Source organism: Barbus barbus, assembly GCF_936440315.1.
Source record: "Barbus barbus genome assembly, chromosome: 27".
In the NCBI taxonomy this organism is placed as follows: Eukaryota; Metazoa; Chordata; class Actinopteri; order Cypriniformes; family Cyprinidae; genus Barbus; species Barbus barbus.
The window spans coordinates 2381218-2393479 of NC_136755.1; the positions used below are offsets into that span (position 1 = coordinate 2381218).

Sequence of the window (12262 nt, forward strand, 5' to 3'; positions counted from 1 at the left end):
ACATTACACCAGAAGCAAAGATGGTAACTGCTGTATTGGGTGTAAGGAGGTTTTACCAAACCCACACAGCCCAGCATCTCATGGAGGCTAAAACTTTGCTCATGTCTGAGTGGGGAATTACCTCCAAAGTTCAGTGTATGATGACTGACAATGCATCCAACATGATCTTAAGTGCCCAGCTACTGAAGCTTCGACATATCCCATGTTTTGCACATAACTTAAATTTGATTGTGAAAAAGGCCCTAGATGAAACCCCACTCATCAATGAAATATGCCAGAAAGCCAGAAAGATAGTGGGGTTGTTTAGATCCAGCTGCAAAGCAAAGGACAAACTTGTGGAGATGCAGGGCTTGATGAGCAGACAAACTCTGAAACTGATACAGGAGGTTGAAACGAGATGGAACAGCACTTTTGACATGCTGCAACGCTTATATGATCTACGAGAGCCAGTGGCTGCTGCTATTTCCAATTTAAACTGTGATACTGCTCTGCTGACAAGTTCTGAGTACGACATAATTCAAGAATCACTGTCATTACTGCAACCATTTAAACTTGCTACAACAGAGTTGTCAGAGGAACAGAGAGTATCCGCCTCAAAACTCATACCACTTTACAGGATGTTGCAGCACAAGCTTGTAGAGAAAATAGGCTTTGCAAAGCAGGAATCAACTGTACAATTAGGTAAGCCACAATAACCATACTGCCAATGTTATTGGCCATAAGTGTCATATTGTTGTCATTAATATAATTAATATGGTTTGCTCCTGTTTTGCACAGGCTAACACCTGCAAGAAGGTCTGCAGTCCAGATGTGGCGGGTATGAGTCATTCAGGGCCTTGGCATTGGCTACACTGCTGGACCCAAGATTCAAAATTGTGGCTTTTGGAAATCCTGCCAAAGGCCAGGAGGCTGAAAAACACCTCACACTGGAGTGCGCTTCGCTGATGCGTTCAAACTCACCAACTCATGGTGAGCACTTTCAATCTTCATCTAATTGTATGGAGTTATATCATCTGTATAATTATGTAACTTCATATATGACATGAGTTTAGACTTTGTAACTAATTGCTATTTTCACTTGTTCAATCAGAGTCACAATGGTCAGCATCAGGTCCATCATCATCATTAACAACACCAGCTGAAAGCCAGGACTGTTTATGGGAACTTAACTTATGGGATAATCGTGTACATGAATCCCACACGACATGCAGTGCTACAGCTGATGCCACAGTGGAAGTAAAAAAGTACCTCACAGATGCATTTCTGCCCAGAATGGAAGTTCCCCTAAAGTACTGGAAGGAGAGAGCAGGTATTTTTCCTACTCTGTACGTTCTAGCTAAAAAGTATCTGTGCATGCCAGCGACAAGTGTCCCTTGTGAGAGGATTTTTTCAATGGCTGGAGAAATTCTATGTAAAAAAAGAAGTAGGCTAAGTTCATCAACAGCAGAACAATTAATATTTTCAAATAAAAATCTCTATATTTAAAAAAAGGAAGACATTGTGGCTTGATGTATTTTATTGTCTATTTGTCATTACCAAAGTAACACTTATTCACAAAGTGTTCATTCAGATGTCAGACCAATGTTTCAAAACTTTACAAGAAGAGAACAATAAAAACACACATTTTAATTGTTTATTATAATTTTGTAAAAGTGACTGCTTCACCCAGGATTTGAACCCACAGAGACATCATTGCAATCGAGCACACTTACCACTCCCCCATATCACCTGGTAGCTTCTCTGACACAACATACATTACAATTCGTCAATTCGCTCAATTGTTTCTTTGTCGACGCTGTTTCAGAGCAATACTATAAAATGCCCACTAGGTGTCACTGTAGAGACCGGTATCGAAACGTTTCGAAGCCTCGACACATTTGCTTCAACTGCTTCAGTGTTTCACGACGCCTCGCTCTGCCCACCACTAGGGGAAGTCCAAGGCTTATAAAGCCTGTCTGAATGGATTCAGCTGTGTATATGTAATCAGTGCAATGGATCATGGGAACTGTAGTCCGGAGTGACATGTAAAAGTCTGTGTGGTGTGAGAGTCAACGTAAAGAGAAGACGACATCTGGTGGTGAGCAGACGGACTGGATTCGTGACAACGACAAAATGAAAGTCTATTAACAAAAATTGTATAATTTTACAGTTAAACGGCACTGCGATTAAAAATTGCAGTTTTAATGGGTTTCAATGGGGACATTTTTGTCCAAAAGGTGCTGAGAGGAACTATTTTTTGTACCTAGTGCAAAACAGATTTATTAAAGGAAATGGGGGTGAAATAGTAAAATTCCAAAAACAATACACACCTGCGCCAAAATGTATGCAGCTGCCAATAACACAGGCAAAATTATAAAAAATTTAAATAAAAAAATCTTAAAAGGACAAAAATGTCCAAAAGGTTGCACAAGGGTTAATATAAATGAATAAAAAAGTGAATAAAAAGAAAACAAATAAAATATACATCACATAAATAACTAACAAAAAAAAAACCTAACTTTTATGGCATATTGTGAGAAATTATGGCACAGACAAAATAAAATGCACAAGAGACAATTAGGTCCAAAAGTCTTTTTGCAAAGCAGTTTTTTGTAGTATATACTTTTAGGCCTATGTTTATTTTTTTCATCATAACAATGAGTGAAATGTTGAACAAAAGAGATGAATTCTTACTAATTTTAGCACAATGACAATTTGAGCTGACATGAACACAACCTGTTTTGAATACAGTACATTCCAAAGAGCATCCAGGTCGTCAGTGGTAGCAAGAACATCTTTGCTTACATTATTTCAATATTTGAATTCATTTGGACATTACATATATTATTGCACAGAATTCATAGAGTAGGCCTACTATTTCATACTGAATAGCCACTGAGCAGCTGCTATACTGTACTGTATGTAAGGGAGAATGTACAGTCAGACGGCCGTTATTACAGAATAAACCCAGGTCATATCTCATCCTAAAAGATTTTATCCTGAAATAAGGACCAGCTGAATGTACTGTACATTATCCAGACGTAAAGTAACTTACAGTGAGAACACTTAAATTCAGTTCAGGTTTAGTGTTTCACAATCTTTATCTTGTTGATAGTTCATAGATCAATACTATAGCTTATCATCAGTCAGCTTTTATGGGCTTTGAACCTTCATATCTGTAACAACTTGACCACACCACCCTATTTCACACCAGATATGAAATAAGCATACTGTGTGTACTACATACTGTGTATAATGTGTATCGGTAACTGTATGTCTGTCTAATAGTACACTGTGTGTACTGAGTATATGTATGTGTATATTACACATTGTCATCTGTATAAGTCTGTACGAATGTATGGTAATGTCTATATGTAAATTGTTTCTGGAGCACGCTCTCAAGAATTTCACTCACGAAGGCACATGTGCTGTGGTGATGTGACAATAAAAGTCATTTGATTTTTGATTTGATTTGAAGCACATTTCATTATAATCCTCTCATCATTCTTCTTATAGCTAGTAAAGGACAATTGTGATTGTTTTTGTTATTTAAATCAGCATAAATCATAAATCACAGTACAACAAATACTACCATAATGTACAAACACCCTTTAAATAACATTACTTTTTTCACATTAGTGTAATGAGAATTGAGGGCACTGTGGCAATACAATAAAAACAATATATATAGATGCTTATCTCTTTATTTTGCATGAAATAGGTTGTGCTTAGGCATGTTTTGTTTTCGTGAGATGCACCCTATGGCATTTACTCATTTGAAGTATGCGTTTCTAGTTTGTGGGCCACTGTAAAGGGTTAAACATCTTTGGCCAGACGTCAAATGCTCTCTGATTCCCCACAGCGATCAGATGAGAGAGCTGCACGTTTCTCTGTCTCCGGGTCCATGTTGCTCTGCTGGGTCATTTCAGGCCACGTCTGTCCGATCACAGGAGCAAACGCTGATATTACAGGGATATCTAATAAAGGACATAAACACAGACTGTGTTGCAGCTTCGAGGTGAGTCATTGTTTGACGTCTGTGTGAAGTAAAACGGCATTGCTTTGCTGTAAAATGTATCCGTGTTAAACATCAAGAGCCAAGTGCAACTCTGTATCGCTCCGATAGATATATAGCTGCTGTGTTTCTAAACTACACGAAATGTCATAGCGCTTATTTCATGTTTCACATGTGCTTTCAAGCGGATGTGGGTTTCTGTACTTTTAGCTTCTTTCGGCAAAAGCATTAAGAGTAGTGAAGGCATTTAAAAACATCAGCTTAGCCTCGAAGCAAAATGTTGACATTCATATGAATGTTTTCTGTACTGTCATTAAAACAATATCCTTCATGTAGTGCTCAGTGCACTGTTGCTGCATACGATCAGGCATAACGTGCATGCGTGCACCCTTTTGCAAACTTTAGTCAGATATATAAACTTTGATGCCGTTTTTTGCTCTTAAATGTGTTAGAGTTGGCCAGTGTTGTTTCATTGGCTCAGGGGCAGAGCCCAACGGTTTGACCCACTTACAGAAACTGCATCTTTTCAACATATTTTTGAAGAAATGTCATGATTATTTACCAGGACATGATTATATTAGCCAAACACTGCCAAAAATGCAACACTAGCTTTTTAATCTTGCTGCATGGTGTGACTGTAGCTTTTTTTGTTTTGTAAAACAAAATTGGTGCATTTGTTTGTGTGCATATCCTTCAGAGGAAGGCCCAATTATCTGTTTTATATGTAATTATTTACTTTGTTTGCAATGGAATACTAATATGCTGTGCTTATTATTTCTGTAGAATGCATTCTGTATACTGTTATACATGGAATATCCAGATGACCTACTGCATTTTTCCAAATATGCTGAATGCAACAACAGCATGCTGCATGGAGTAAAACTGTATCTGTAAACTGTATGCATGTAACTGTAAACTGTATGTACTATATTTTATTGTGCCCATTAAACTGAAAGTGTTTGCTGAATTGAACGTGCAACATATAGAGTTTATGACTACATTTTACATACTACCGATTGAAATGCTTGTCATTGCATGCAGCACAGTTTCAAAATACTATTAAATGAATAAAAAGTGTGCGTTATGCATAAAGCATACAGTATGTACTGGATAGTATGCAGAAAGCATTATTCTAGTACTCCATTCTGAACGTAAGAAATAGCCAAATCTACTGTTGTGGATGCAGGTTATCACTTTTCTGTGTGTAATTGAATAAGTGATATGCAAGATTTATAATAATGTTTTTTAACAGACAAGCAGAAGGAAAAGGGATGTTGAAATATGGAGACTATTAGTGTTCCTCTTGACTCTCCGTAGATGAGAATTTCTCTGCAGCTGGAGGGTTATTTCAGGTCAGCTGTGTGCCATGTGGATCGGTGAATCCATTTAAAAGCCTGGGCAAAGCTGCAGTCGGCGAGATGACACTGAAGTCTTTGTAATGAAGTGCATTTCATGTCAATTTACCATTTAACTGCAACCTTTTGTAGATTTAATTGCATTGGAAAAGGGAATGCAAGGATATTTAAAGGTTTAGGAAGAAGATTGTTGTGCATCAGTGGCCTGTACTGACTTGAGGAATATAAAACCCCCTTAAAAGCTTTATAGGGTGTCCCTGCTTTCCCGGTCCCAGAACGCCTGTCAGTCTATGAAGGGCCCAAGGGTGTTCAGTTTCAATAGGTACTTTTAATAGATTCTAACTTGTATAAAAATGCCTTAATGAAATTAGCTGTGATAGTGGAAATCAGACCAGTGTTCATAATATGAGGGCACAATTAATATTTAATATTGCGACGTATGCAGGGCTGGGTAGGTTACTTACAAATTGTAGTCCATTACAGATTACATGATGAAAATTGTATTTGGTAACATAATTTAGGTTACTCTTTTTAGGTGACTTCTTTTTAGATTACTTTTAGATTATATTTTTACCTAACTTGTTTAAATGTAACACACTGATATACAAAAGCAGAGAAAGAAAATATATTTCATTCTTTGATATCAACATCATGAAATGCATTAAAGATTGGATTACACCAGGGATTCCCAAACTGGGCTTAATGTAAGATCTGCAGTGGGTTTGATTGAATTGATAAAAAGCTAATAATTAAATCATAAAAATAAATGATTTTTAAATAAAAAAAACTACAGAAAACACTTGAACGTAAGGCTGCACGATTAATCGAATGCGATTATCATGCACATCTCATCAGTAAAGCCGGTTCTGTGATTAGTAGTAAATCTCCATCACCTGCTTTCAGATGGAGCAGCATTTACTACACAGAGCTGTAGTTCTCTATCAAGTTACGCAAAAAAATTGCAGACAATATAATTGTGCGATTATGAAATCGAAAAAAGTGTTTGCGATAATGACAGCTGTTTGCGTAGCTTCCCAATGAACTACAGCTCAGAATCAGAATGAGCTTTATTGGCCAAGTATGTTTACACATACAAGGAATTTGTTATAGTGACAGAAGCTCCAGAGTGCAACAGAAAGACAGCAACAGGACAGGACACAGATAATAACAGAATAATATACAAATAGGCAATGTACAAAGCAGCAAAAACACAATATATAATATAGACTATTATGTATGTACAGGTCAAGTATGCAAATTTGAAATGAGAAAAAATTTAAATAAGTGTGGTGGATAATGTATAATAGTTGTGTGTTCCCCGTTTATTGTCAAGTGTTCATGAGATGTATTGCCTGAGGGAAGAAACTGTTCCTGTGTCTGGTCGTTCTGGTGCAAAGAGGTCTGTAGCATCGACCAGACGGTAACAGTTCAAAGAGGTTGTGTGCTGGATGTGAGGGGTCCAGAGTGATTTTACCAGCCCTTTTGCTCACTCTGGATAAGTACAGTTCTTGGAGAGTGGGGAGGGTTGTACCAATGATTCGCTCAGCAGTCCGGACTACCCTCCATAGTCTTCTGAGGTCAGATTTGGTAGCTGAGCTGAACCAGACAGTTATTGAGGTGCAGAGGATGGATTAAATGATGGCAGAGTAGAACTGTTTCAGTAAGTCCTGTGGCAGGTTGAACTTCCTCAGCTGGCGAAGAAAGTACATCCTCTGCTGGGCCTTTTTCACAATAGAGTCAATGTGATTGTCCCACTTCAGGTCCTGAGAAATTGTGGTGCCCAGGAATCTGAATGACTCCACTGCAGTCACAGTGCTGTTCATGATGGTGAGTGGGGGGAGAGCAGGGGGGTTTCTCCTGAAGTCCACAATCATCTCCACAGTTTTGAGCGTGTTAAGCTCCAGGTTGTTGAGACTGCACCAGACAGCCAGCTCCTTAACCTCCTGTCTGTAAGCAGTCTCGTCACCATCCTGGATGAGGCCGATCAGTGTGATGTCGTCTGCGAACTTCAGGAGCTTGACCGAGGGGTCTTTAGAGGTGCAGTCGTTGGTGTAGAGGGAGAAGAGCAGTGGGGAGAGAACGCAGCCCTGAGGAGCTCCAGTGCTGATGGTTCGAGTGCTGGATGTGAATTTGCCAAGCTTTACTAACTGCTGTCTGTCTGTCTGTCAGGAAGCTGTTGATCCACTGGCAGACGGAGGTGGGGACGGAGAGCTGAGACAGTTTATTTTGAAGGGTTTCCGTGATAATGGTGTTAAAAGCAGAGCTGAAGTCCACAAACAGGATCCTCACATAAGTCCCTGGTCTGTCCAGATGCTGCAGGATGAAGTGCAGTCCCATGTTGACTGCATCATTCACAGACCTGTTTGCTCTGTAGGCAAACTGCAGGGGGTCCAGTAAGGGACCAGTGATGTCCTTCAGATAAGCCAAAACCAGTCTTTCAAATGATTTCCCTATGTCCAGTAATTTTGGGTTTCTTTGGGACGGGGATGATGGTGGAGCATTTGAAGCATGAGGGGACTTCACACAGCTCCAGTGATCTGTTGAAGATCTGTGTGAAGATGGGGGTCAGCTGGTCAGAACAGATTTTTAGGCAGGCTGGTGACACACCGTCTGGGCCTGGTGCTTTCCGAAGACCTGGCGCACTTTAACTTCACTTAACTGAATTGTAGGTGTGGGAGAGAGGTGGGTTGCTGGAGGTGTGAATGGTTGTGTGGAGAGGTGTTCAGGGCGGATGTTGGGTGTTTTTTCAAACCGGCAATAGAACTCGTTAAGGTCGTCTGCTAGTTGTTGATTCTCCAAAGTGCTGGGGGATGGTGTCTTGTAACTGGTGTCTTTCATACCTTTCCACACTGAAGCAGAATCACTGAAAGAGAATTTGTTCCTTAGCTTGTCATAATAATTCCTCTTTGCCACTCTGATCTCCTTTTCCAGTGTGTATTTGGCCTGTTTATACAAGACTTTATCCTCTTTTCTGTAAGCATCTTCTTTGGCCTGATGGAGCTGTGTGAGTTTTGCAGTGAACCATGGTTTGTCATATATGTTTGAATGGGTATAAGTAGAGAGCATTTGTAATTCACATAAGCATACAACATTAGTGAATATTACAAAAGAAAAGCAAATATGGAATTTAACCCAAAAAAAAAAAGTTTAAATAATGTGTAAAAAACAGAAGGCAACCAATTGCATTCTGCAAAACTCTTTATTGCATTCCTTGAATGGGCAGTCTTCATTGAAACTCATTCAACCTCCTACAGGGAGAGAAAGATTGCAGAAAGACTAAAAACTTAGAAAATATGAAAAGTAGCATCTGGTTATGGTTGCTATTAAGGTGTTTCTCACATTATCTAACTGCAATTACAGTATAATGGTCTTATTATCTAACGATAAACTAACTAATGAGTTGAAATGTCAAATTTTTTTGTAATTTCTTCTACATTCTGGAGAGTGTGCTTGAACTCTTTTATTATAGCAGTGCCTGTCAGGGTTACGAACCCCTGTTTAAGTTAGACGAGAAGGGGAACGCAACAAAGGTAGACGCGTGAAACCAAAATGTCATACAAAAACATGTATTTAGATAACAAAACATGACATGAAGGAAACGCGTATCAAAACAAGAAAGAAAAGAAATGGTTCCTAAAGCATCTAATGAAAAATAATGAATACAACCAAGCTGTTGTTGTAGTGCATACGTAGTTAGAACAAGGTTTCAAGAGAAGTTCATGTGTTAAATAGACTTAGGTACTGTGTCTAGTAACTAAGATAAAGCACTGTATTTCAGTATTCTAAACAGCGATAAAGGCATTGCATTATTATATACTTTATTATAATGAAAATTATAATAATAAGAACTCAGATAAACCATATATTGCCGTAGTTATGGGTTTATTAGTCACGTTGAATCAATGAAAGCAGTTAAATCTTCTGTTTATTCAGCTACTGCTATAGGGTTTTCCTGGTTTTGTTCTGCGGGGCGTATTTGGACTTTCCGTGCGAGAGCCGCGGCATCTTCAGATGGAGATCTACTACTGATCACAGAACTGTGCTTCACTGAAAGATACGCATGACAATCGCAGCTTCTACCTAATCGCGATTTCGATTTCATTTCAATTTATTGAACGCTAAAAATAGAAGTATTTAATTTTTTTACCTGCATGTGAATGTGACCATTAAATTACATCAGAATATGCAAATTTCTTGGTCAATTACAATTAACTTCCTCAGGGGTGTTTTAATTAAATATTTTATGTTGAAGTAGTTTGGCTGACAAAAAGTTTGAAAATCCCAAACATTACATGAACAAACATGAACAAACATGAAAACAGCAGTGACATTACACATCATCATGGCCCTGACAGTACATTTTGTGATTCGAGACGATATAATCATCTTCATAATCTTTGCAAAACTGTCAATTGGTTTTACCAACTGTGTAAAAATCTGTCTGATATTAAAAGAGGGTCAGCCTTTATTGAGTGTAGTGGTTTCTTAGTTGATTATATGGTATGGTTATTCAGAAATAGAGCCCTGCACGGGCCTCAAATTTAGGATTAGTAGTCAGAATTGCCGGCCCGAGTCCGATCCGAGCCCGTCTTTTTTCCCCTCTTCTCCTAAAACAGTTTATACTACTGTTTCGGCTATTAAAATAGTTCAGTTTTGTGTGTAATGGCAAAATTATTATATTTCGTTTTTTTTTTTTTATTAAGTTAATTTAGAAAAACGTTTTGAGCATTTTTATTCGTTAAATAGCCTATAAGTTTTAGTTTTTTTTAAAGTAACGACCAAGCGGCCAGCGGCATGAGCTGATCATAGCCTATGTTTGATCAATTTAGCCTTCTCATATCATCACGACTTGCCTAAAATAACATCTATAGATATACTAAAACAGTTCAAGCATATAACAATGTTTAAACGTTAAACCTGCGCTATAATAACAATGTGCGCTATATCTAAGTTTGTGCGGAGAGTGGAAGCTAAAGCGCGCTCTGCAGGACATGGAGGCATCAGCGCAAACACTTGGATTTTTTCAGTGGAAACAAATTAAAATAGCCTACGTCGTCTTTTTTTTTTTTTTTGATAAAGGTAAGAGTAATACATCATTGGGACCTGTAAAGGGTCTACTAGTATTTGTGTGCACTCACAATACCAACAAAAGGTAGTTCTTTTATAAAACAAAGACAACAAACATGATGTGCTTTCTGCGTCTTTAACAGGAGCGCTTCATAAAAATGAACCGAAGCAGAGCGAATACATGCCTCACAGACATGATAAATATATCTATAGAAAGCTTTAAATTATTACTTAGTGAAATAAAAAATTGAAAACAAACTCTTTTATTATAATTTTAATCATAATCAATAAAGATGCATATTTCTCTCTAAAGGCGCGTCTAATGAGGAGACGGCGAGTCAGGATCAGCAACTTCATCCTTGCAACACAGACTCAGAAAACATTAGTTTATTAGTAAATAGTTCAAATATCTCCTTATTATTTCCCGCAGACACATTTATGGTTATGTTTGCTGGGGTTTTGCAGCAAGCTTTAGCCTATTGCGTGCATTTGAACGCAGAACTATTCTGCTGCGCTGAAGTCACTTGAGCACCTGCTGCTGCTGCGGGACACTAAACACCATCGAGCTGCTCTGTCACGGCAGAACGGTCTCCTGTTGTTTCCATCAGCGCAGAAATTTTTTTCATCGCTAATCAATAGATGTCTACAATATAAAATAAGGAGAAACCCAAAACAGGCCCGAGGCCCGGCCCTAGAGGCGTAAAAAAGTCGGGGCCCATCGGGCCCGGACCGAAATGCAGGGCTCTATTCAGAAATAGGTTGTGGCCTTGTGGGCCATTTATAAGAAACATAAAGCTGAAAAGTAACATTAGAAAGCATGTCAGTTGACAATATGAGGAGAAATCTCTATACAAACACCACTTCATTTTGTGTTCCGTTCTCTTCTATTCGTATAAATTCATCTGAACAAAGTATGGTGAAAAAATATATATATATATATATATATATATATATATATATATATATATATATATATAGAGAGAGAGAGGTTTAACAATCTTCAGCAATAAAAAAAATATATATGTATATATATAGAGAGAGAGAGAGAGAGAATTGTCAAGTTAAAGTATGGCAACCCATGAATGTATTTAGTGAGACTGCTTTGGTCCAACAGAAGATTTAAACATCATAACTTCTTGGCCAAAAATGCAAATGGAGGAAACTCTCGTTTTGGTGGTTTAGTGGCATCCTGAAACATGCAGATAGACTCAAATGTCAAAACACAAATTACGGATTTGAACTTGCCATTTGTCACTTGTGCTTAGTGGACCATCGCATACTGTAATCGCTGCTTGTCTTTCGACAAAAATAGCTTCTTTGGGGACACACCCAACAAAACAACTTCTTGTAAGATATCTCTCTGAAAACTATTGGGTCTTCTGCTGACTTTTCTTTCATCAACTTTCTTGTGACATTAAGAGTTTTTCATGAATGTGTCACAACAAAGTTTTAATGTCAGTCAAAGTAGCTTAGCCATTCCCAAATCTGTCCTCGAGGATGCCCACATAGTAATTACTGCATTTGTTGTTGCTATCAAATTCCAATAGTAGCACATCTGTGGTATGTGTGGAATACTCCCATACTACTCGTAGTGTTTTTGCAGTGTGTGTACAGATTTTCTGTATGAATGGAATACCCTGATGACCAAGTAAAATGGCCAAAATGTGAAGTACACAACCAGAGCACACTGCATTGCATACACATGTCCAACACTTGGCAGCAGTGTTGGGGAAAGTTACTTTTAAAAGTAATGCATTACAATATTGCGTTACTCCCTAAAAAAGTAACTAATAGCGTTACTTAGCTACTTCTTATGAAAAGCAATGCGTTACGTTACTTTTGCGTT

General features: G+C 38.2%; 1 protein-coding gene across 2 annotated transcripts in view; it reads left to right on the forward strand.

Annotated features, from left to right (window-relative positions):
* Positions 1 to 3837: 3837 nt before the first annotated feature.
* The window catches only part of LOC306847265 (thyroid hormone receptor beta), a 187605-nt gene continuing 179180 nt past the window's right edge, over positions 3838 to 12262 (forward strand). For both annotated transcript variants that reach the window (XM_079381112.1, XM_079381113.1), the window contains exon 1: positions 3838 to 3997. The gene's annotated coding sequence lies outside the window, so the exon portion shown is untranslated. The remainder of the gene's footprint in view (positions 3998 to 12262) is intronic.